Source organism: Natrix helvetica (assembly GCF_964273705.1).
Source record: "Natrix helvetica genome assembly, chromosome: 10".
NCBI classification, from domain to species: Eukaryota; Metazoa; Chordata; class Lepidosauria; order Squamata; family Natricidae; genus Natrix; species Natrix helvetica.
Window position 1 is genome coordinate 6,977,013 of NC_138561.1, and position 27,055 is coordinate 7,004,067.

Sequence of the window (27,055 nt, forward strand, 5' to 3'; positions counted from 1 at the left end):
ATGTTGTAACACAGATTTTACTTGTGTGCCATACTGTATTGTGTGACTCACTATTCATTTTTCCTTTTTTGTTTGCCATCAGCAAGTTAGACAGAGATGCCCATGGCTTAGTAGGATGCTGCATCTTAACTTCTAAGTTTCATTCTTATCCAGTATGCCAAACTAGCTCTCACAAGAACTGAAGGACATTAAGATCAGATTGTTTCCCTGGCTGATTTGTTTAAATTCTCCACTGGACCATCAAAATCACTGGACCATCTTTGTAGAATATTGGTGTTGTTTATTGGTTTAATTTATTGTCCTGATTTCCAGTAACAATGAACTCCAACAAATGAACGCCAAGCCTGCTGGAAGTGAATTCGAGCTATCGACACATTTGCTGAGCTCCTGGATCTGCAGAAGTTTTTAAAAATGTTCAAAGCAGAAGGAGACCAACCATCGTACATTCCTTGTTGCGACCTTATCAGGCTGCTTTAAGCTCTTTTGATCTTACAAAAATCCTACCTCTTCCGGCTGATGTCTTAATTTTTCCCCCCTTCCCCTTCTCCGTGTTTTTACCTTTCATGCTGTGCTTTTATGCTTTGTCTTCTATAAAATCAATCTGAGAGCGATGTTATTTTCACCCCAGCACGTAGAACGTTTTTAGCCCAAAAGCAGTTTAGGGAAAAAAGGTTCAGATCAATCAATCAATCAGATAATGAAAAGAAACCAAGGTGATCTGGGGGAAACATACAATACAATAGCAGAGTTGGAAGGGACCTTGGAGGTCTTCTAGTCCAACCCCCTGCCTAGGCAGGAAACCTTATACCGTTTCAGACAAATAGCTATCCAACATCTTCTTAAAGACTTCCAGCGTTGGGCCATTCACAACTTCTGGAGGCAAGCTGTTCCATTGATTGATTGTTCTAACTGTCAGGAAATTTCTCCTCAGTTCTAAGTTGCTTCTCTCCTTGATTAGTTTCCACCCATTGCTTCTTGTTCTACCCTCAGGTGCCTTGGAGAATAGTTTGACTCCCTCTTCTTTGTGGTAACCCCTGAGATATTGGAAGACTGCTATCATGTCTCCCCTGGTCCTTCTTTTCATTAAACTAGACCTACCCAGTTCCTGCAACCGTTCTTCATATTTTTTTAGTCTCCAGTCCCCTAATCCTCTTTGTTGCTCTTCTCTGCACTCTTTCCAGAGTCTCCACATCTTTTCTCAATTGTGGTGACCAAAACTGAATGCAGTATTCCAAGTGTGGCCTTACCAAGGCATTATAAAGTGGTATTGACACTTCACGTGATCTTGATTCTACCCCTCTGTTGATGCAGCCTAGAACTGTGTTGGCTTTTTTGCCAGCTGCTGCACACGGCTGGCTCCTATTTAAACAGTTGTCCACTCACAGGTTTGCCCATTAGGAGGAATGTCTGTGTAAAAGACAGCCCAAAATCAGACTGACTACAGAGACTACAACACGACAGAGCCAGCATAACAGGAGTATCAGGTCAATGAATTCCATTCTCTGCAAATTTACTTTTTTTTCCCCCAGAGAGAATACAGATGGTCCTTGACTTAACAACCGTTCACTTAGTGCAGGGGTGTCCAAACTTGGGAACTTTAAGACTTGTGGACTTGAAGTCCACAAGTCTTAAAGTTCCCAAGTTTGGACACCCCTGACTTAGTGCCTGTTCAATATCACAACAGTACTAAAGAAAGTGACTTAGGACTGGTCCTTGGACTTACAACCGTCCAGGGGTGGGCTGCTGGGGGTTTGCAGGGGTTCGGGAGAACCTCTAGCTAACTTTCTGTGCAGTTCGGAGAACCCCCAAATCCCACTCCTGGCTGGCCCCGCCCACCCCTCCCCTCCACTCCCAGGAGTCCCCATGTGGCTCGTTTTGGATGAAGGTAAATGCAGGATGTGTGTGGTTGCTCGGGGAGGGCAGAAAACGGACCTATTGGAAGTTCAGACAGGCCAGAAATGGGTTTCCGGAGCCAGGGGAGGCCGTTTTCGCCCTCCCGGAGGCTCAACAGAAGGCTCTGGAGTCCAGGGAGGGCAAACCCCCCCCCCTCCATGGTGCAGGAGGCCAAGTAGGCCACCCCTACCACGGCCATGCCCACCCAACAACCTGGCAGAGAACCCTTTGCTAAAAAAATTTAAGCCCACCCCTGCAACCACCCCAACAAACTATGACCAGCACATGTGCCAGGGTGTTCCAAGTCATGGATCCATTGCAAGGAAAAACTTTGAGGCAGCTGGATTCCTTAAAGAATAGCTTTATTGGAAATATCATATTGGCACAAATCTGGTGAAAAATGACTTCAGAGTCAGTTTCCACCTAATTAAAAGCAAGCGCTTCTCCCTCAATCCCAAACAATCAGTCACATGGCCCAATCAAGGCAAGAACCCCTGGTCTGGGGACATCACTCCTCCTTCCTCCAGCCAGTTGCGAGAACGTCCTTGGTTCCCAAGAGAAAGTGTTTTATTTTGACTACACAACCCCACCCATCTCTAATCCCCACCTCCCTATCCCTCAGCTCTAGTGTGGCGGCACTGAAGCTCCAAGAAGGCCACCTTCAAGGAGACAGGATAGCAGTCTTCCAATATTTGAGGGGCTGCCCCAGAATGGAGAGAGTCAAACTATTCTCCAAAGCACCTGAAGGCAAGAAAAGAAGCAATGGATGGAAACTGATCAAGGAACAATTCAACCTGGAAATAAGGAGGAATTTTCTGACAGTGAGAACAATCCACCCATGGAACAGAAGTTGCCTTCAGAAGTTATGGGAGCTTCATCACTGGAGGCTTTCAAGAAGAGGCGGGACTGTCGTCTGTTAGAAATGGTATAGGGTCTGCTTGGTCGGGGTTGGACTAGATGACCTACAAGGTCCCTTCCAACTCTGTTAATCTGAATCTGTCTAAGATGATCAAATGACTGGAGGCTAAAACATATGATGGACGGTTGCAGGAACTGGGCATGGCTAGTCTGGTGTAGAGAAGGACCAGGGGAGACAGGATAGCAGTCTTCCGATATTTGAGGGGCTGCCACAGAGAGGAGGGGGTCAAGCTATTCTCCAAAGCACCTGAAGGCCAGACAAGGAATAATGGATGGAAACTAAACAAGGAGAGATTCAACCTAGAAATAAGGAGGAACTTTCTGATAGTGAGAATGGGACAGACGTTGCCTTCAGAATTTGTGGAAGCTTCATCCCTGGAGGCTTTCAAGAAGAGACTGGACTGCCCTCTGTCAGAACTGGTGTAGGGTCTCCTGCTTGGGTGGGGGTTGGACTAGATGACCTATGAGGTCCCTTCCAACACTGTTAATCTGTTATGGGTTTATTTGATCACCATTTACAACCTTCCCAGATGGGTTCAGGTAAGATATGTCAAGGGGCAAAGCCGGGTTTTGCTTAATGATGGCAATATTTACTTAAAAGTGATTTGCTTACTAACCATCAGAAAAAAGAAAACTCATAAAATCAAGGGCAGTTCAATTAGTAACTGCCTTGCTTAGCCATCAACATTCTGGTCCCAATTGCAGTCGTACGTTGAGGACTACCTTAAAAAACCCCTTGAAGGTACAAAGGTGTACATGGAAAAATCCAGAGCCATCTGTTCATTTAATCTTTAACAATTGTGCATGAAAGATTCTGTAAAAAGCATGCAACCTTTGCACCCATTCAGATAAAGCCAATATTCTAAGGGCCTTAAGAGATTAAGAGACCTGGTCGAGCACGCAGAGGATATTAAAATAAATGGTTTGATTGACTGGAGGTTGAAAAAAAAAAGTTCCAAAGAAGGAAGTATTGTATGTGCAAAATATAAAAACAGACACTGTGGAAACTCAAATATTAAATGTTAATATGCAAATGGCAGCATTTGGTCAAATCAACCTGTGCTTTATGGGATTGCTCTCTCTCTCTCTCTCTCTCTCTCTCTCTCTCTCTCTCTCTCTCTCTCTCTCTCCTCCCTCCCTCCCTCCCTCCCTCCCTCTCTCCCTCCTTCCCTCCTTCCCTCCTTCCCTCCCTCTCTTACTTTCTCTCTTCCTCCCTCTCCTCTCCCTCCCTCTCCTCTCCCTCAATCTCTCTCTCTCCCTCTCTCTTCCCTCCTTCTCCCTCTCCCACTCCCTCCATCTCTCTTTCCCTCCCTCTCTCTCCCTCCTTCCCTTCCTCTCCCTCTTTCCCTCCCTTTCTCCCTTCCTGTTTCTCCCTTCCTCTCTTCCTCCCTCTCTTCTTCCCTCCCTCTCCCTCTTTCCCTCCCTCTCTCCCTCTCTTCTTCCCTTCCTCCCTCCCTCCCTCTCTCTCTCTCTCTCTCTCTCTCTCTTACACACACACATCACACCTCCTGGAAAACGTGCTTAGTTTTAATTTCATGGCATTTGTCTCTCTGGAGTTATCCCACGGGGAAGAGGGTTGGCATGGCAACTGTAGTCTTTATGAATGCTTGACTTTTCCGTCCTTTCAACAGCCATCTGATTCTTTGGAGTTGGCTGAAGGTCTTGGTATACCGTCAGAAGAGTACTGGTTTTTTGTAAACTCACATCCGGGAAGAAGAATAACCGATCTGGCTTGGTCCACATCAGGCTAAGCCACAATGGACATAATGTCTGGTTGTTTGCTTGCCTTTTAAAGTATTGATAATCGGGGAGGGGAGGTTGTAGAGCAAAGCCTCAGATGCACTTAAACAACAACAACAACAAAAAAACAAGGACCCCAAACAATCTCCTCTTTTAATAAAAAGTAACTGCTAGACGAGGAATCTCTAGACCTTTTCTTCAACTGTTCTCAACATTTTGTTGAGGCTTCCCCATTTCTGGAACCCTTTTAAACTTTAAAGAGCACCAATGAAGTTACCTAATCAGGATAATAAAATGCCTGCAAGCTGATGGAGGATCAAGGACCCATCATTTCAAATATTCTACAAATATTCTCCTTTATTAAGTACCATTTTAACACCACACACGGACTCCTGCAAATCTTTCCTACCAAGGAAATCTGAAATGAATGACTTGATCAAGAAGCTTTGGCCAGCGGATATGATGTATGAGATAAACATGATGTAAAAAAGATGTTGAGACTCTAGAAAGAGTGCAGAGAAGGGCAACAAAGATGATTAGGGGACTGGAGACTAAAACGTACGATGAACGGTTGCAGGAACTGGGTATGTCTAGTTTAATGAAAAGGACTAGGGGAGACATGATAGCAGTCTTCCAATATCTCAGGGGCTGCCACAAAGAAGAGGGAGTCAAACTATTCTCCAAAGCACCTAAGGGTAGAACAAGAAGCAATGGGTGGAAACTAACCAAGGGGAGAAGCAACTTAGATCGAAGGAGAAATTTCCAGACAGTTAGAACAATTAATCAGTGGAACAACTTGCCTCCAGAGATTGTGAAAGCCCCAACACTGGAAGTTTTTAAGAAGTGATTGGATAACCATTTGTCTGATGTGGTGTAGGGTTTCCTGCCTGAGCAGAGGGTTGGACTAGAAGACCTCCAAGGTCCGCTCCAACTCTATTATTCTGATATTTCTGGAATTTCACTTTAAGATTCCATCAACAAGAAATCTGCTGCCAGTAATAAGCCTCACAGGAAAGCCCAACAAGAAACTTTCTAAAACCAGTCATGGCAAGTGAAAAGTATGGGAATTATCTAGGCTAAATAATCTGGTTCCAGATTTTTTTTTCCAGAGCAAAGACTTCAAAACCTCTCCTATTGGACTGGTAGTCCTTGACTTACGACCGTAATGGAGCCTTTCTTTTTGCAGCGGTCGCTAAGCAAATAATCATGGTTCATTAAGCAAACCCAACGTTCAAGAAGTAAATGCTGACTTTTGGCAAAAAGTCATCAATCACAGTCCCACGAGGAGAGGATGCCATAAAAATGGATTGATTGTTGAGCGTCTCCTAATCTCAGGAAAAGGCAACTATTGAAACTTCACAAGCATAACGCAAATACATTTTGTGGGGTCTTTAATTGGCTTTAAGTCAAGGATAACCTGTACACCAGCGATTACCAACTGGTGGTCCATGGACCACAGGTGGACTGCGAGGAAATTTTGGTGGTCCGCAGAAAAAATTATTTGCATTTTTTATATTGCACTAAATCAGGGGTCCTCAAATTACAGCCCCTGGGCCGGATGTGTGCGATGAACATTTGTTGCTGCAGAGAGTCTCCCCTTTCGGTTTTTTTTTGTGCGGGTCAGAAGGGGGCAGAAATTCCAACTTGCGCGGGGCTTTGGGCGAAGGCTGGAGGGAAGCGCCGCTGGTGGCGAAGAGCCGGAGGGCCTCGTTCCACTGGGACCGCATCATGGCCTCGAACTTGCTGACCATCTCAGCCTGCTGAGCCTCCAGGTGCCAGTACCTGGCCTTGCACTCTTGCAGATCTTCCCTCTGCTTGGAAAGCCTATGCTCGTAGTCCTCAGTGAGGTGCTTCTGCTGAGTCTCCTTCTCGGCCAGATCCAATTTGAATTGAGCTGTTTTGCCAACTCTTTCTCCTGGTGGCTGCTTAGCTCCAACAACTGTTTCCTGTTGGGGCCCTAAGGAGGCCGAGTGGGGAGGCGAGGAGTGGCTGGGTGGGGAGGGGCGAGTAGAGGCCAGCAAGGTGCCCCTTGACATGAGTGACATCGAGTTGGTCACGCCCACCCAGTCCCATGACCACCTAGCCACGCCCACCCAGCTGGTCCTTAGGCAGATCATATTAGCGGTCCGCGGGATTTAAAATTGTGAATTTAGTGGTCCCTGAGGTCTGAAAGGTTAGAGACCCCTGCGATACACAATTCTGCTGGAGAGAACTAACCATTCAGCTATCGAGACCACCTTACAATCACTTCTTGACTGAAGTATTTGAAAACCTGTTGATTACATGCTAGATTTGTTCCTGTTGTGCGACAACACAACTCACTTGAATAATCTCTACAAAACATGATTGCGATTGTTCTGTTTCCTTGTTTTGAGTCATGTCTTTTCCGCCGTATGATTTCCTGACCTGAGGAAGCGGGTTGAAAACATTTGTGAACAATCAAAACGTCGCACAAAGTGGAAGAGGAACGTGGCTCCTTTGTGTATTAGTTTACATTCTCACTCTCCGTCTGACACATAGGTGACACCGATGCTTACAAAAGAAATCCTTCAACCTTAGTTGGGCTCATTAAAAAAATGTTCTCCTATGGACAACCGACTTCACGATCGACTTATCATTAGGGAGAGAAAAAAGAGACTGCCTCTGAGCCCTTTAATTCAGAGTGAATTTGCCTCAAAGCTTACCATTCAAAAAAAAAGGAGAGGCAAATAGCTTTCTTTGAATGTACTTAACCTGTAACTGTATTTAAATAAAACTTTGTGGCAATTAGTTGCAGAAGATTAATCCAAGATATATTCCAAGACAATATCCCTTTGAAGATTAATTATGGGCCTTCGACAGAGCATGGAGGTGGACATCTTTCTTGGATTTTGAAGAATATGGGTGATCTTATTGAAGATGTATTCTGGTTTTGGACATGTTTCTCTGGATTTTATGTTATATTTTGTTTACTTGTATTATATTTAACTCTAATTCTCTCTCTCTCTCTCTCTCTCTCTCTCTCTCTCTCTCTCTCTCTCTCTCTCTCTCTCTCTCTCTCTCTCTCTCTCTCTCATACACACACGCACATCTATATTTATATCATCTATATCTATATCATCTATATCTATATAGAGATTTGAATCCCCAGCGCTGCCTAACAGAGTGAGCTCCCATTACTTGTCTCAGCTTCTGCCAACCTAGCAGTTCAAAAGCATGTAAAAATGCAAGTAGAAAAATACTTTGACCACTTTGGTGGGAAGGTAACAGCTTTCCATGCGCCTTCGGAGTTTAGTCATGCCGGCCACATGACCACGGAGACGTCTTTGGACAGTGCTGGCTCTTCAGCTTTGAAACAGAGATGAGCACCGCCCCCTGGAGTTAGGAACGACTAGCACATATGTGCAAGGGGAACCTTTACCTTTTACCTTTATCTATATCATATATCTATCTATATCAACTCTCTCTCTCATCTCTCATCTCTCATCTCTCTCGGTCTCTCTCATCTATATCTATCTATCTATCTATCTATCTATCTATCTATCTATCTATCTATCTATCTATCTATCATCTACCTACCTACCTACCTACCTACCTACCTATCATCTATCTATCTATCATCTATCTATCTATCTATCTATCTATCTATCTATCTATCTATCTATCTATCATCTATCTATCTATCTATCTATCTATCTATCTATCTATCTATCATCTGTCTATCTATCATCGTCTGTCTGTCTGTCTGTCTGTCTGTCTGTCTATCTATCTATCTATCTATCTATCTATCTATCTATCTATCTATCTATCATCTACCTACCTATCTATCTATCTATCTATCTATCTATCTATCTATCTATCTATCTATCATCTACCTACCTACCTACCTACCTACCTATCATCTATCTATCTATCTATCTATCTATCTATCTATCTATCTATCTATCTATCATCTATCTATCTATCTATCTATCTATCTATCTATCATCTGTCTATCTATCATCGTCTGTCTGTCTGTCTGTCTGTCTGTCTGTCTATCTATCTATCTATCTATCTATCTATCTATCTATCTATCTATCTATCTATCTATCTATCATCTACCTACCTACCTACCTACCTACCTACCTACCTACCTATCTATCTATCTATCTATCTATCTATCTATCTATCTATCTATCTATCTATCGGTTTTACAGGATCTAACCCAGTGGTGGGTTGTGGATTCCATTCCAACCGGTACGATTGGAATGGGCTCGCCGGTGTCCACGTGGAAGCGAGGGCCGGCGGGTGGGCCCTCTGGAACACCATACCGGAACGGTATCCAGTGCTCCGGGCTGGCTCGGGTACGCCCGTACCGGGGCTTCCGCCTGCAACCCGCCACTGATCTAACCCAGCATTTCTCAATTTTGGCAAATTTAAGATTATTGGATTTCAAGTCCCAGAATTCCTCAGCCTATATATTGGGTGGGGAATTCTGGTAGCTGAAATTCACACGTACTAAAATTGTCAGGGTTGAAAAACACTAATAGGGGATATACGATCCGTTACTTTTATTTTGAAGTAGCTATCTCTTTGGGTTTCCTCTTGTCTTTTCAAGCTGCCTAGCTTTCATATACACTATTGTATTGCATTTTCTTATATTTCAATTTAATTTGATACTCCTTTATTTCTGTTGCATGCTTTGTTTTTAGGCTCAGTATAAACTATAGGAATTTCTTGGCAGTAGTGTTTAGCATTTAGGGACTTTCTTGGAAGTAACGTGTATTACTTAAGGATTTTTTGGAAGCACTGGCTATTAAATAGGGACTTCTTAGAAGTTGTGGGTCTCCCTTTAGAGACTTCTTGGAAGCACTGGCTATTGCATAGGGACTGCGTGGAAGTTGTGGGTCTCCCTTAAGAGACTTCTTGGAAGCACTGGCTATTACATAGGGATTTCTTTGAAGTTGTGGGTATCCCTTAAGAGACTTCTTGGAAACACTGGAGTTTGGCAGCCCTGTCTTAAAGGCACCAACCAAGGGTGACAAATGTTAAGTTTGCTCTTGCAGAGACTAGTTTTGTGCCTTAACCAAATGAATGCTAACTTATTGCCACAGACCATGCTACACAATGCAGAAAGTTAGCACGCACCCCTCTTAGAAGAATTAAATATTTTAGGAAATATTTTTAAAAGGCAGGATATTATATTTTTCCCTTAAAGAGAAACATGTTTCTAAAGACAGAAACTCAGAGCTTCAGCTCCCTGCCCCCAGCAGATATCTGGTGCCCATTGAGAAGGACTGGGCCAGCCTATCTACAAGACAAAAGTTTAGCTCCAGGGTGATGGGATTAAGACATGACCCTTCAGGACATAATAGGATTAACCCATCTAGCAGCTGGTTTCCCTGCATTGCAAAAACTCCTAAGGACATTACACCAGCCCAGGCGCTGACCAAGCTTGATTCGGACAAACATGACCCCACATGGCCCCATGGGAGTCTCACAGCAACCAATAGAATACATGCCCTTGCCACAGGAACAGGAAGCTCAAGGGCAAGGCCCAAGAGATGATATAAATACCGCTCTCTCTCAACTCCAGATGGTCAGCTGCCCAGGACCTAAAACCCATGTAGTATTGTCCATCAATAAACCCTCTTTCCAATCAGCCTCCATGTTTCCAGTGTCTTTCTCCCCACTTGGACCTGAACCCAGATGGATATTTCTTCCAACCACAGGATCTTCCTTCCCATAGATTTCTCATTTAAAACCATGATGCAGCCTTCATTCACCCACTAATGATTTTACGTCAATATCTTTCTCAGTCACCTTTCACTGCTAAAGCAGCTTGAATGACAAGAGTACAAAATTTAGATCAAAGCAATTAAGGGACGAGGAGGGAAGGCAACTCGATACAAAAACGTGGAAGAAAAGCAATTAACTGAGGAGCATGTATTGCTAGGTAGACCGAGAGCACTTCTGCCTGGTCCAAGCTTTGGAAAAAAATGAAAATACAAAGCCAGCGGGTTAAAACAACCAATCTGAAGATTGGGAGTGGGGTGGTGTTTATTTTAGATTTTTTTTTATTCCCCAAAGGCCTAACACAGGAGAGGTTCAACTGTAAATATTTACAGTAGGGGCTTGCTCTTAAGAAAGAACATTGTTAAAAATAAATCTTGGGAGGGGTGGGGAAACAAGCAGTTATTTGAGATTCCTACTTTTGCATTCTGGCAATGCCTCTTTTAAAGCACGACTGCGGGAGGAGAAGCAACACATGGCTGCCTTTGAATTACTTATCTTTCATGAGTCGCCGGTTCTACCTCTAGAACCTCTAGAACAGGGGTGTCAAACTCAAGGCCTGCGGGATGCATCCGGCCAACAGGTTAGATCTGGCCCAGGAAAGGACCGGCCGATGGTGCCTCTGCCAGAAAAAATGGAGCTCGGGGGGAGGGGGCGCACACATGCCCCCCCCTGGGCTCCATGTTCTAGCAAAACAAACAAAAAAACAAAAAAACAAAAGGAGAAATGTTTCCCCTTTTGCATTTGAGCATGCAAGAAGGGACAGGAAAGAAAAAAAGGGAAAGAGGAAAGACAAATAAAAAGAAGGGAAGATGGGAAGAGAGCAAGGAAGGAAAAATAAGGAAAGAGGGGAAGAAAGGAGAATAAAGAGGGAAGGAAAAGGGAGGGAGGGAGGGAGGAGATTATAATGAGAGTGAGGGTCTCAGAGGAAGTCCGGCCTTAGCACATGGCCACCCCATGTGCCCCCAACATGAGTTCTGTGTTACACCCACCATGGCCACGCCCAACCCCCCAACCCTCCAAGGTCAAACACAACCCTGATGCCGCCCTCAATGAAATTGAGTTTGACACCTCTGCTCTACAACACCCTACGAAGAGGAAATAAATACCCTTCCCATATGCTTCCAAACCAAAACTTTCATTTCCCCCTACCAGTCTTTAGCCAATTTAACAAAAGAGAATCTTCTTCAGAACCTTTTTTTCTGAAGGAGAAGAGAATGTCGATACAACACTAAGAATATGTGTAGCTCAGGGTTGAAATGAGGGGTCCTTGATGCTCTCTGAGCTTGGTGGCTTTCTTGCAGATGGTTCATTACCCACCCAGGGAATATCGTCAGTGCCCTGAAAAGGTTACCTAGGTTGGTAATGGAAGGTCTGCAAGAAAACCACCAACCTCAGAGAGCACCAAGGATTCCTCGGATAAAACACCGTGGGTAAAAAGAATTCCAAAGAAACTCTTGCAATCAAAATTATTATAAAAGAAAAGATGAATTCTTGCTACTGGGACAAGGACTGCCGATGAAAATTTCCCCCCTCTTTTCTTCCATTTCTCTGTAGACTTCATAACTTCTCACATACTGTCCCAAGGGTGCTTTTTCAAGAGGCAACTGAACTTTCTGGTTTTTCTTTGAAGATATTTCACTTCTCATCCAAGAAGCTTTTTCAGCTCTGTTTCGGCTTCTTAGATAAGAAGCAAAATATCTTCAAAGAAAAATCAGAAAGTCCAGTTGCCTCTTGAAAAAGCATCTTTGGGAATCCATGAATTGATTGATTAAGACCCTACGTGGATATTTAGCTTCTCATATACTGTACCATCCGATCTGAGAGAAAATGTCTAAAAGCAAAACCATTTATGGCCCTTTCTCACAAACCAAGGAGATTTCAGAGTGGCTAGAATAGGTTAATGGCTGCTAGTTATTCCTCAGAAAAATGGGGTTTTTTGAATAAGAGGCACCGTGTTAACAATGGGTTTAAATAAATAATTAACGATTCTTGATCAGTAGATCTAAAGAAAGCATCCTGTTCATTTAGGGAACACTTAGCTAAACATCAGGACTGAATTAACTCAACGTAGAATTGGAAACAGATAATGAATAAATGCAGCTGCCTTCCCCCAGTCCTTCATGTGGGAGTACTTCCAAAATGAGGAAATTAAAGGTTATAGAACAAGATGACCTACTGTACATGATGTTCTGTACTATTTTTCCCCAGGAAGGTCAATGATATTTCAAATATGAGATATTTTTTATATTTTTCTCCTTTTGCAGAAAATCATACATTCGAATGCCACCAGGTTGAGGGGTGGATCTTGTAAAACGTACAACAGGTAGCATTTTGGAATTCTAGCACACCCAAGAAATATTATTATTAATCCAAGTTACTCACCTAGAGAGCCAAGCTTCTCTTTTAAGGATCTCTGTTTTAAGCCTTCGTTCCACTTTTCCACCGTTGGCAGAAGTTTGCAGAAATTCCTTTCCTGAAACAAAGTTTTCATAAATCAGCATTTAAAGGACAGACCAATGAGCAAAATCAGCTTGTTCCCTCCCCATTACTCTCTCTGAATGATGGATTATGTCCCGGTTTGAAACTGAGAATAATTATGCATCTCTAGGTGAGGCTTTTTGGGGATCCGTGGCTGTATATTTATTTCCTTATCCAAAATATGTCTGAATCATATCATTTTCACTAGGTTTCGGGAAGCATCTTGGCCATATTTCCAGTTACAGGTTGTCCTCGACATAAAAACCACAACGGGGACCAGACTTTCTGTGGCTAAGTAAGTTGTTAAGAGGTAAATGTAAAGGTTCCCCTTGCACATATGTTCTAGTCATTCCTGACTCTAGGGGGCGATGCTCATCTCCGTTTCAAAGCCAAAGAGCCAGCACTGTCCAAAAACGTCTCCGTGGTCATGTGGCCAGTATGGCTCAATGCCGAAAGTGCATGGAATGCTGTTACTTTCCCACCAAAGGTGGTTCCTATTTTCATACTTGCATTTTTTTACATGCTTTCGAACTGCTAGGTTGGCAGAAGCTGGGACAAGTAACAGGAGCTCATTCCGTTAGGCAGCACTAGGGATTTGAACCACCGAACTGCCGACCTTTCTGATCGACAAGCTCAGCACTTGTTTTAGCCACTGAGCCACCGCATCCCTTACTTCTGTTGCTAAGTTGTTAAGTGAGTTGTTTCCAATTTAATTTTTATTTTTTGCCACAAAAACACACACAAACTGAGGATCATACTTCTTTGTATGCAGGGACATTTTTAAACTTTGACCAGTACTGCCTCACTCAAAAGTTAAATCTCTTGCATACACAAACATACCCAAAGAGAGAGAGGCACATACGGAGCACATTTTCAAATAAAATGCAAATCACACATTTATCTTCCATTAAGTACATGTCTTGCCGGACTTACGTTAAAAATTGTCAGACTTTTTTAACTTTGAAAAACAAACGGGAAAGTTACTAGGCAGTGAAATGAAGAATTATGCAACAGCCAAAATAAGGTATAATCCATGAGATTTGCCCCAAATCTACCTTGCATTTTAGGAGCAACAGAAAAAAAATGGAGCTAAAAACAGATCACTTTTATGCATAGTTTTCTTTTAGCATAAAAGGTTTATTTTCTTCTTAAGTACAAGAAGAATTCGTTCACTAAAATGTACAGTTGTTTAAAACCTTTGTTTCAAAAGGGCGCACTCTAAGTGAAACACAACCCAAATACAGTGGTACCTCAGTACTCATCGATACTTAGTTCCAGGAGGCACAATGAGTACCAAAAATTATGAGTACCAAACAAATATTTTCCTCAAAGAATAATGTAGTGAGTCACAAGGCAGCCAACACAACTAATCTAGCTTGTGCATCAAGTATCAAACTAACGATGAATCATCATCATCATTTAACGACCACTTAATTCCTTGCGGGGTGAAGTCTAGGCAACTGATTGAAGCTAGCAGAGTATTGAATGGCCGGATGCCCTTCCCGTCGCCAATGCGGAGTTTTGTTCGGCAGACATATTCTCGTGCACACAGAGAGAAATATCTGCCTCTACCTAGGATCGAGCTCACAGCCTCCTGATGGTGAGGAAAGAGCTCCCCCTCTAGGCCACATTGCACCACTCTGTCAAACAAATGATGAATACCGGGGCCAAAATTATTGCAGCAAAATTCCTGGAGTACCGAATTCGCTGAGTTTCAAAGCAGTTGAGAACCAAGGTATATGCGTCTCAGGGTAATGTTGCAGGATCCAATCTGGGTCGATCCCTGGGACCAAAGATTTAATCTTCTGAGCTTTCAGGCTTATGCTGAAGCCCATCCTCAGAGAGAAGTTCCCTTCAGCAGGAGTCTGAAAGCTCAGAAGAATAAAATTTTGGTTCCAGGGACCGACCCGGATTGAATCCTACAACCCCAAAATTCTAATTGTCCCTATATGATCTTTGATGGTTGTATTTTCCAAACTTTTCTTCTTTCTTCTATGGGACTGTGATATCTTTCAGGCTCTATTTATACTAACAGTGATTAACCGAACACTGTTGCTGGACTAACCAAATTGCTCAGACTTCCAACCACTGACAATACCACAGAGTAAGTGCGAGCGGTTGCAGCCAGGCGCAGAGAAAACTGGAAAGGAGGGGCAACCTCCTAAACAATCCAAATTCAGTTTATTCATTGTTATTTATATATCAAACTAACTGATAACACGGCATTGCCTGGGCATTTATTTATCCTAATCCTACATTACACAGGAAAAGCCCCGATGTTATTGAAAATGTCTGGACCAAACATAATTTCTAACGTTGGATTTTCCCCTTTACCACAGGGAGCTCCCTTGTGGAGTACTGTGAAGCCGTAACCATGGCAACTCCACTGCACAGTAGAAGCCATTTTAGGCAGTACGGTGGAAGCCATTTTAAGGCACAACAGACTTTATCTTAACAGAAAATCCCCCCAGGGGTGTTAGGGGTGTCTTACCCCTACAGTATTTGTTTCCAGAGCGCAAATCATCTAGGTACTAAGTTTGGTTGAAATTGCTCGTGGCGTTCCAGAGTTATGCTGGAACACACACACACACACACACACACACACACAGAGCAGCTGACAAACATATAAACATGTCTCCCTCTCTTCGCTACTTCTCCATCAAAGAAATCCACTCTACTGTGAGAGTTTCTCTGAACTTCCTCTTCCATCCAACTCAAAGAAGCAGGAGATGTCTCCAAGACATTCGGTTGTAACTTTGGTCACGATGACTTTTTAACGTAGCTCTTCTTTTGCTACGGCTAAAATGTTTTCAGTAGATTTGGAAATGTCACCCATTTTTTTTTCTTTGCCATCGGAACAGGGGACATGGCTCAGGCCCATCCTCCTTAAAGCCTCTTTGAAAGTTTAAGCATGTTGGACTTTCTCTGAATCATTGGTGAGAGACAAAACTTAGACAACCTCTAAAATCAGACCTGAAAGCAGAGAATTGAGGTAGCTCTCCAGTAGTTTCAGAATTGTGAGAGAAGAATTCCATATGAATTTATTAAAGACTAATTGAAAACTCAAGTGCTGAATGTGAAACGGGTAAATTAAAAGCCAATCAGGGTAGATCTGAGGGGCATTTCCCCTGGATGAAGAACGGTTTCAGGAACTGGGTACATCTAGTTTAATGAAAAGAAGGACTGGGGAGACATGATAGCAGTCTTCCAATATCTCAGGGGGTGCCACGAAGAAGAGAGAGTCAAACTATTCTCCAAAGCACCTGAGGGTAGAACAAGAAGCAATGGGTGGAAACTAATCAAGGAGAGAAGCAACCTAGAACTAAGGATAAATTCCCTGACAGAACAATTAATCAGTGGAACAACTTGCCTCCAGAAGTTGTGAATGCTCCAACACTGGAAGTTTTTAAGAAGATGTTGGATAACCATTTTTCTGAAGTGGTGTAGGGTTTCCTGCCTAGGCAGGAGGTTGGACTAGAAGACCTCCAAGGTCCCTCCCAACTCTGTTATTCTACGGATTGGGAGAACTGCCTCCGTTTTTTGGTTTTTGAAGTATCACTAGATGTGCTTCTACTTAATAGCATGGCTATTTGCCAAATCTTGGCCTTTTCAAAGCCATGTTTTTTCTCCTCCTTATTCTTATAGGCCTTGGACAAAACTTCAAATCAAACCCCCTTCTCATAATTATGGTACTTGAATCCTAGGTGCTCGGCTCTACAATAAATCAGCACGCAAAATTGACACGAAACTTCAGCGGTCCATGAATAATACCACACTCCCCGTTATCCCATAATAATTTTAACAGGGCAAGTCACTTAAGGCCCCGCTTTCAAGCTGGGAGCAGGCTGCCTTTCTTGGGGGAGCAAATGGCAGCAATTCAAAGTCCTCCATCGTCAAAGGGGTGTCATTGTTCATTTCTGAATGGACCCGGAATAACTAAGTAGAAAGGCTTGTTCTCTCGAAAGCACAATAATCGCGGGGCTCAAGTGTGATGCATTAAAAAAAATATGGTACAACTTCAATATGGTCAACGAGATGGGAAAGGGAAATTTTCCAGGAAAAGGCTCAGCTAGAGTGAAGGAGATACAGGTGGGCCTCAACTTACAAAGACAGTTAAGCCCAACATAGAATATAGAACAACAGAGTTGGAAGGGACCTTGAAGGTCTTCTAGTCCAACCCCCTGCCTAGGCAGGAAACCCTACGCCACTTCAGACAAATGGATATCCAACATCTTCTTAAAGACATCCAGTGTTGGAGCATTCACAACTCCTGGAGGCAAGTTGTTCCACTGATTAATTGTTTTAACTGTCAGGAAATTTCTCCTTAGTTCTAGGTTGCTTCTCTCCTTGATTATTTTTCATCTGTTGCTTCTTGTCCTTCCCTCAGGTGCTTTGGAGAATAGGTTGACTCCCTCTTCTTTGTTCGGCAGAACCAGGCCGTACCGGTAGAAACCCAACTCTGGTTTCCACCCTTGAATAGTTTTTAGAATATGAGCATTCAGTTGCTTCAAATTGTAAAGTATTGGGGGGGGGGGAGAGAAGGGTCGTCTTTGTGTTCTGCTTATTGCCCATTTTTTTAATGGTTCAGTGATGCGTCCCCGAGTAATTAAGGAATCAATTTTATTGCAACTGCGACCAGAGGAATACAGGGGAAGCATTGCTGAATCCGGTGAATTGAATCCAATTGAGTCCTCACCCATGGCCAATCAAGTGCATCCAGAATGTTCTCAAGCATGGCCTGATCTCTGTTTTTCACCGTTGTTGTGCGACAGCTGCTATTTAAGGCAGGAGGCCTGGGTGATTTAGGAGTAGGATAAGGCACTCCAATCTAATAGTCTCTTCCAGTTGGCTAGGTTGATCTTCCAAGAGTTTCTCTAAGTTCCTTCTAAAACAGGGGTGTGAAACTCAAGGCTGGATTGGGCCTGTGGGATGCTTAGATCTGGCCCACGGGACCGCTCTGGAAACCACAGGCAATAAGCATTCCCCCTGAGCTCCGTTTTTGCTGGTAGAGGGTTGCAGGAAGCCATCACAGCCGAAAATGGAGCTCAGGAGCCTGTTTTTCCTGATCGAGGACTGTGGCCACCACAGGTGCCCCTGAGATGAGTTACTTCAAGCTAGGCACGCCGCCCCTGGCCCCCTGAGGTCAAACACAACCCTGGTGCGGCCCTCAATGAACTCGAGTTTGACACCCCTGTTCTAAAACCTTCAAAATTAGAACCTTCACCACATCTAATGACAGGGCCATACACCCTTTGAATATGTGTTGCATTAAAACAAATGTTCTTTCTTTGAATCACTTGGAGTCTCCACTGCACTGAGTTTCAACAGATGACTTTGAGTGCCAACATTTGGAAAATTAACACACTAACAGAGTTGGGAGGGACCTTGGAGGTCATCTAGGTTTTTTTCTATGTAAAAAGTTTTTTTTTTATTTTTCCTTTCAAATTCATTCTTAGATATACATTCTTATAATTGTTATTGAACATATGTCAATTCATATCATTTTTCCGCCTGTATATGTACATTTCGATATTTTCTTATTCCCACTCCTCCTCTATTAATCATGCGTCGTCTGAGATACTTATTTCATGTTTTGTTCCTTTTTCTTTCTATTTGTATCTTTTTTTCAAGCCACTCATAAAATCGCCCCCATGTCCTGTAGTACACTGATTCCTCCTTGTCCTTTATTGCAACTGTCAACCTATTCATTTCTGCACAGTCTAATACATTCTTTATTACCTCCCCTTCTGATGGGATTTTTTCTGCTTTCCAATTTTGTGCAAACACAATTCTAGCTGCTGTTATTATTTGTACAATCAAATATGAATCTTGTTTATTGTATTTCTCTGGTAGAATGCCCAATAAAAATATCTCTGGCTTAAACTCCACAGGTTGATGTATCATTTTCTCTAACCATGTTTGTATTTTAACCCAATAGCTTTTTGCATCCCTACACATCCACCACAGATGATAATATGTTCCTGGCAATTGGTGACATTTCCAACATTTAGCTGATTTATCCTGAAACATTTTTGCTAATCTTTCAGGTGTCATGTGCCACCTATAAAACGTTTTATATAAATTCTCTTTATATGCTGTCGCCATTGTCAGATTATAATTCCTTTCCTATAGTTGTTGCCATTTTTCTAGCTCTATTGTATACCCAAAGTTGTTTGCCCATCTTATCATTGTTTCTTTAACCTCTTCTTCTTCTAGGAGACCCTGTGCCATTCCAGGTAACTGGCTCTCTAGACTTTTCTTAAAAGCCTTCAGGGATGGAGACTCACAACCTCTGAAGGCAATTTGTTCCACTGGTTAATAGTTTTGCCAGGAAATATCTCCTTAGTTCTAGGCTGCTTCTCTCCTTGATTATTTTACAATACAATACAATACAATAGTAGAGTTGGAAGGGACCTTGGAGGCCTTCTAGTCCAACCCCCTGCCTAGGCAGGAAACCCTATACCGTTTCAGACAAATGGCTATCCAACATCTTCTTAAAGACTTCCAGTGTTGGGGCATTCACAACTTCTGGAGGCAAGCTGTTCCACTGATTAATTGTTCTAACTCTCAGGAAGTTTCTCCTCAGTTCTAAGTTGCTTCTCTCCTTGATTAGTTTCCACTCATTGCTTCTTGTTCTGCCCTCAGGTGCCTTGGAGAATAGTTTGACTCCCTCTTCTTTGTGGCAACCCCTGAGATATTGGAACACTGCTATCATGTCTCCCCTAGTCCTTCCTTTCATTAAACCAGACAGACCCAGTTCCTGCAACCGTTCTTCATATGTTTCAGCCTCCAGTCCCCTAATCATCTTTGTTGCTCTTCTCTGCACTCTTTCTAGAGTCTCCGCATCTTTTCTACATCGTGGCGACCAGAACTGAATGCAGTATTCCAAGTGTGGCCTTACCAAGGCATTATAAAGTGGTATTAACACTTCACGTGATCTTGATTCTAGGATCACTAGGGCTTTTCGTACCATCAGTTTTCTATGTTTCTGTGAGAGAGAGAGAGAGAGAGAGAGGGAGGGAGGGAGGGAGGGAGGGAGAGAGAGAGAGAGAGAGAGAGAGAGAGAGAGAGGGAAATAACTAATAAAGGAGAATATTTGTAGCTCAGGATTGAAATGAGGAGTCCTTGGTGCTCTCTGAGCTTGGTTGTTTTTTTGTAGAGATTTCATTACCAAATTAGGTAACATCATCAGTGTTACCTGATGCAGTTTTACTGATGATGTTATCTAGCTTTGGTAATGAAATGTCTTCAAGAAAACAGTCAACCTCAGAGAGCACCCAAAATTCCATAGTCCTTCTCCTTCTCCTTCTCTTCCTCCTCCTCCCCCCCTTGAGCACTGATGATGTTACCTAGTTGGGTAATGAAATGTCTCCAACAAAACAACCAAGCTCAGAGAGCACCAAGGACCCTTCAGAAAAACAACTACCTTTATTTTCCACACCATGCCCTTTCACCTCTTCATTCCAAGCTAAAAAAACATAACAACCCAAACTTTGTAATATTCCCCAATAGGGGAGATTGTCTATCTTCCTTATCATTTTAAATGTTCTTTATCCTTTTCATCAATACGTTTCGCAGTTAACCTGAATTGCTATTTGCTGTTTTTACAATCTAAGGAGAGGAAGAATACCTTCCAGATGTTGCTGAACTACCAATCCCAGTATTCTTCAATATCACTCATGCTCACCGAGGCTACTGGAAGTTTAATTCTGCCATCTTTGAAGGGGGTTACAATTCCCCACCTGGCTGAGCACATTAATTGGAGAAGGTCCCTTTTGCCCCATCAATTAGAAAATGTTTCTAGATGGGAAAATCTCGGAGAACTCTCAAACCGGCCAAAAGAAAATAATTGGTTTTTGATATGTTCCCAGCAGTGTTCTCTAGACAAATCAAATTAAAGGAAGAAATTAAGTTTTCTGCTGCTGTATTGCTTGGCTAGATTCCTAATTATTAAGAGAGAGGGAGGGAGGGAGAGAGAGAGGGAGAGAGACAGAGAGAGGAGGAGAGAGGAAGGGAGGGAGAGAAGGAGGGAGAGAGAGAGAGACAGAGAGAGAGAGGGAGGAGAGAGGAAGGAAGGGAGAGAGGAAGGGAGGGAGAGAGAGAGACAGAGAGAGACATAGGGTGGGGAGAGAGAAAAAATAGAGAAGGAGGGGTGGATGAAAAACAGCTCTTGTGTTACATGTACTCAGGTAATCTGCTCACAGCTGGAAGATTATATCGTCTCTCAACAAATTTGGGTTAAAAATAGCAAGATCTGCAGGGAAGGAGGTGTTCTCTTGGAAGCTATTTTGAACAGCTCCGTGTTATTTAACTTTCTGTTGTTAAAAAGTGCACCATAAAGTCTAAGTACTTAAAGATCTTGTCAGCTGAACTGGGAACATCAGATAAGCTGAGGCGTCTCCATTTTAAGCCTACATGGAAGTTTGCTCTGGAGCTAACTGTGAACAGGGACTACAAAGGATGAGGGGAAGCAAAGCTCATCACCCCAGTTTATTTGCACACCATCATAGGATTATGACACTCCTTCTATAGGTGGTCCTCGAGTTATAACCGTTCATTTAGGGACCTTTCAAAACCACTGGATGCAGTATTCCAAGTACGGTCTTACAAGGCCTTATAATGTGATTGTGATTCTTCAACAGAGTAGGAACTTCTTGATTTCTGGGAATTCTTTCTTGATTTTAGTGTCTTTTAGACCTACTGAACATGATTTTTCTACCTTGATTCCAGCTACTTTTTAGAGTGGGGTCCTTAGTGTGCCAGATACATCCATTATTTAAATTCACTGCGTCTGTTGAGTCAGGAAACATCTGCAAGAAAACCACCAAGCTCAGAGAGCATCGAAGACTACCCCCAGCTACAGATGTTTCCTCCATTTAAATTTATTGGTCCACTCAGCTCCAGCAGATTCAGGGTGACAGGTAACACTTAAAAAGACCTAAAAACAGCGAGGGATATTAAATCAGCAATCCATTTAAAATATCAAATCAACAATGAATAAATGTATAGGCCAACGTCTGCATAAGAATGTAAGCCCTGGAAGCAGAGTGCACGAATTCCAATGAATTTTATATGGGAACCCTGGTGGATGAGAACAATAATATTTCATTTCTAGATGATTCCACAGATGCTTTATAGAATAAATTTCAGGGCAAGGGTTGTCATTAGAAGGACTGAGTTTCCATCCACTTTTCTGACTATTTTCAGTTGGTCCTACGAGAACAAAAATGGCCCACTATAAGTAGTTGAACATTGCAGTAAGCATGCCAAAAAATTTTTTAAAAGAATAAAACAAATAAAAGGTAGAAGGGGCATCTTTAAGCTTTGTAAAGCTTCTACAGAAGAGGCAATCTCCATCTGTTCTCAGATCTGATAGGGCAAATTTCAGGAGATATCTAAAATTAATATCTTTATTCAATTCGGAGTGGAAGTGTGCCAGATCGGAAATCCGTCCTTAAGAGCGGGCTCTGAACCAGATCTGATTTACTCTGATCTGCTAATCTGTGACGGAGAGTCAAGCCATACTAATGCCCCCCTCGGGAACACGAAAGGAGACGCCATTTCAACGCTTGCTATGCCTCAGCTCGAGGTTGGAACTGGTGAATCTAAGCCTATTTCTGGGCTGCGTCAAAAGAATCGATTGGAGGGGAATCAGGAATACGGACTCTGTGCATGCCATTTGCAACCCCTGCCTTTCCATGAGGAATGGAACAATCCGTATTGTTGCTCTGGATGCATAACCAGAGTTCCTTCCTTTGACGTATTTGGAGTCATAGACTTCTTTTACATCAGGGGTGTCAAACTCAAGGCCCAGCGGGTCGGATCCAGCCCATGATGTGATCCGTGGTCCAATGTGATCAGATCTGGCCCATAGGGCCATCCTGGTCTATCCAATGTGAAGAGGAAAGATCGGGCCAGCGTGGCATTGGCTCAGTCTATTCAATGCAAAGAGGAAACATGCCAGCAGCTGGCCAAGCCCACTCACTTGGCCATTCCCACCCAGTTGGCTGGCCACACCCAGCCCCCCCCCCCCGAGGTCAACCACAGCCCTGATGAGGCCCTCAATGAAATTGAGTTTGACACCCCTGTTCTACATGATGTCCCCGTGGTCTTTGGATGGAATATATGGACTGGAGTTGTACAGGCAAAAAAAGGACATCTGCTTTCAAACAGAATATTTGTAGCCTAGTGCTGAACTGAGTGGGGTCCTTTGTGCTCTCTGAGCATGGTGGATTTCTTGCAGGCATTTCATTACCAAATGAGGTAACATCATCAGTGCTGGAAGGGAGTAGGGCTTTCTCACTCTTTATATACACAAGTGCTTGCCCTGTCAGTAGACATGGGAGTGTTCTTGGTGGTAGCCAACAACTCTGGCAAAGCAATCCCTAAGTGAGGGCTACTTGTAGTCAGTGATAGTACCAAAAACCTGCACAAAACAATAGTGTTTTGTATAGAGTTGCAAACTTCCTTCCTTCCTTCCTTCCTTCCTTCCTTCCTTCCTTCCTTCCTTCCTTCTCCTGTCTTCCTTCCTTCCCACCTCCCTTGTCCTTCCTTCCTTTCTCCCTCCCTTCCCATCTTCCTTGTCCTTCCTTCCTTCCTTCCTTCCTTCTATCCATCCATCCATCCTTACTTCCCATCTCCCTTGTCATTCCTTCCTTTCTCCCTCCCTTCCCACCTTCCTTTTCTTTCTTTTCTTCCTTCCTTCCTTCCTTCCAATAAAAATATTTTATTGGCAAGTCCAAATATCAACGAAAGACCCCTTCCAATCTTCAACCAGAGTTGGAAAACAAGGTTACATATCACAAGTGAAAGATTTAAGTAATTGGACCAGCCAAACATGGAAAATACAGACGTGAAGAAATGTGCATGAATATTAGCAGAAATGGCTAAGAAGAGAAGAGAGCCAAAAATAACATGGTATATATTATTAATGAATGCCATTATTAATATGCTATTAATGAAGAAGCTAGGACTAAAGCAGCTTTAGAAGGGCAAAATCGTTAATAAAAATGTTACAGTTATGTGAGATGGAATAAGGCTAAAACCATCTGGCACAGGAGGCGTTTACCCAAGCTTGCTTAATTAAGACAACATAATTTTGCAACTGATGAAACTTGGATCAGACTGCCCCCCCTTTTTTTTTAATGTCAGCCTTTATAAAATGTTCAATAAACAATAAATTCCAAACAGGGGGGGGGAGAGACCTATTAATTTATTTCAAGAGCCTTGTACCTTCCATTAATTAATTTCCTCTCTCTTTTTTTGGCTGTTTATCTCTACTGGAATGCTATAATTCATAGATGACAGGCTTAAAAGCATGGCAGAAAATACCAATTGTAGCACATTCTTTGAGTAAAGTAACCGCTCCTCTCTTAGACAGGTAAGAAATTGTGTTCTTTGCTTCTTGCTAAATGGAAACGTTCGTAAACCTGGTTGCATTCTCAGTGGGGGATAATTAAATCTTTTTTAAAATGCACTCTTGTAATTCAGGGAACAAATGACGAAGGATCCCCCCCCCTACCTTTCGTTTCTAAAACGTTGGGTCCAGATTCTACTAGTAGGAAAGTAGTCAGTATGGGTTTTTTGGTGTAGAACATGAGGAGCTGAATTAGTTCAATGAAGATTCCAGGCCAAAGGTGTCTAAAGGTTGAATCATAGAAACTGGACCACATTTTGTCAATCTGAGATTAAGCTAGAAATAAATGCTGGTTTTCACCCAAAACATTGTAAAACAGAGTCACATAACCAAGGGATGCTGTAAACAACCATAAACACCGAATATGCAATAGCAACAGCACTTAAACCTAAGCCACTTCAATTTAATATTAAATTTAAATTCAATAGCACTTAAACATAATCGCACCAACGTGCCTACCATCCCCATCCTAAAAAACCCCATTTATTCGTATCCATTTCATGTATTCATAATCTTGTATATACTTATATCTGTTATGTATTTTTGTTACAACCCCTGGTATGCCCAAATATGGGAGGGAGCTCACTACTCCCCCTTTCTGTCCTTCGGCTCATTACAGAGGACCATCCAGGCAGAAAACCATATTTTTATTTTTAATGTTGCCTTTTTATATTTGTGTTATATTTGTGCTGATAAATAAATAAAGGGAGACTTATATCTGTTATCTTATACATGCTTCACAAAATAAATAAATAAATAAACTTATGTGCCACTTCACAGTGCTTTACAGCCCTCTCTAAGCGGTTTACAGAGGAAGCATATTGCCACGTCCACAGAACCGGTAGTAAAAAAAAAATTGAACTTCACCACTGACTTGGTTATAATAATTATTTCCTTAAAAGACCTTAACCGAGCCAGCTCAAGCCAACCCCTTCCCCTCGTCAGAGCCACAGCATGGAAAACACATGCTCTTCACATTGGTTAACGAATACAAAAACTAAAAAAAAATGAAAAATGAAAAAAAATTAAGCAGTGGGAAGGAAGAGCAGGAGGAAGCCGGATTAAAATGCAGAGACTGGCTGAAAATACCGCTTCGCACGATCTTTCTTTAATAGGGAGGTGAATCAGTGAAGCGGACCCAAAAAAGTTCCATTAAGAAGAAGCCGAAGAGGGAAGAAGTAAGAATAATGAGAGCGAGGGACAGATTTAACAAACAAGAGGGGAAAAAAATAAAACAGGGTAGGCAAGTAACAAAGGAGACTCAGACGTAAATCAGGGATCAAAGAGAAGCAGAGAATTGGTGCGGCTGGAAATAAAGGAGATTAAGAGAGGGCTGGTGCAGAAATCAGGCACTCCTACTTGAGGTAGCTACAGCAGGGGTCTCAAACTCAAGGCCCGGGGGGGCTGGATCCAGCCTGCGGGGCCACCCTGGAAACAGTGAAGGACTGGCCCGCAGTGCCTCGGACCACAAAAACAGAGCTCAGGAGGGATGCATGCTGTTTTTGCTGGCAGAGGGTTGCAGGAGGCTGTTACAGCCTAAAACGGACTTCGGGAGCCCGTTTTTTTCTGGTAGAGTACTCGAGCCACCACAGGCATCCCCGGCACGAGTGACATCGAGCTGGCTACGGACACTCCAGCCATGGCCACTCCAGCCCCCTGTGGTCAAACACAACCTTGACAACAGAACGCTATTATAAGAGCTGGGCAGGTTGTTTGAATGACTTTTGTAGTGTCAATCAATTCCCTTTTTATGACTCCTGTTCTGAAGTAACCTTATCTTCTTTAAACGGAGGCGATCCTTCAAGGTAAGGGGAAGCATCTCAGTCTCAATTTAGTATAATCTAGAAATCTGCTCCCTAATCATGCAACATGGAAACCAAACAGAGGAAAGAATCTCAGCCCACTACCTGATTCAAATGTGTGTGTTTACCCATCCGCTGAACCTTCCCTGATTAAAACCCGGCTTTGGGGAAAAAAATCTTGTACGCGTCTTTCTTTCTGTTTCTTTTCCAAACACAGGCTTATTTCTGCCTGACACCGTCTGAATCCTGAGCCTTGCATGTGTCACTGGCTTTTTTTTGTACACAAACGTTTTTACATCTGTCAGGATTATCTTCCTTGGCTACTACTATGCCATGAAATGAAAGCTTTCTAGGTCCCATCTTGACGAACAAAAGAATAAAACACAGTCCAACCTCTGCCACGCCCACAAAGCCACCTCACGCCCACAAAGCCACCTCATGCCCACAAAGCCACCTCACGCCCACAAAGCCACCTCACGCCCACAAAGCCACGCCCACAGAACCGGTAATACATTTTTTTTTAATCCCACCACTGAAACGCACGCAAAATATATCCAACCTTCTTCAGATCCGTAACACTTGCCTTTCATCCCATCTTGGTTTTTATACAGTACGAAAGACAGGAAGAGCGTGCAAAGAATTCGCACATTTTACTTGGAAAGCAGGCAATGCGGTCCCAGGAAATGCTACGGAAATATTCCTGTTCTCCTCAGGGCAGAGGGGGTTGAAGAAGCATTGTTATCTGGATCTTCTCATCCTAACCAAGTGGTCCCCCAGGGCTATTTTGGGCTTGTCGTCATTTCAATAACCAGGAGTTGATGTTTGCAATTTCGTTTTTAGATGCTTAGCTTTTCAAGAGGGGATTTGCATTTTTCTGCTACTGGTTGGGGGGAAGTTATCCTTTGCGGCTTCCTAAAATGAAACTCTCTTATCAAATCGGCACCCAGTGACGAGAAGATAGTTGCATCCGATGTAACTTTTCAGTTCAATTTTACTCACATGAAAAACCCCTGACGGGTTGACGATTCTTTCCACTCCATAAAAGAAGAAGAAT

At 42.8% G+C, this 27,055-nt stretch overlaps 1 protein-coding gene across 4 annotated transcripts in view; it reads right to left on the bottom strand.

The window, feature by feature from the left end:
• SMPD3 (sphingomyelin phosphodiesterase 3) overlaps positions 1-27,055 on the bottom strand; it is a 172,829-nt gene that overhangs the window by 112,743 nt on the left and 33,031 nt on the right. For all 4 annotated transcript variants that reach the window (XM_081963347.1, XM_081963344.1, XM_081963346.1 and 1 more), the window contains exon 2: positions 12,688-12,778. The gene's annotated coding sequence lies outside the window, so the exon portion shown is untranslated. The remainder of the gene's footprint in view (positions 1-12,687; positions 12,779-27,055) is intronic.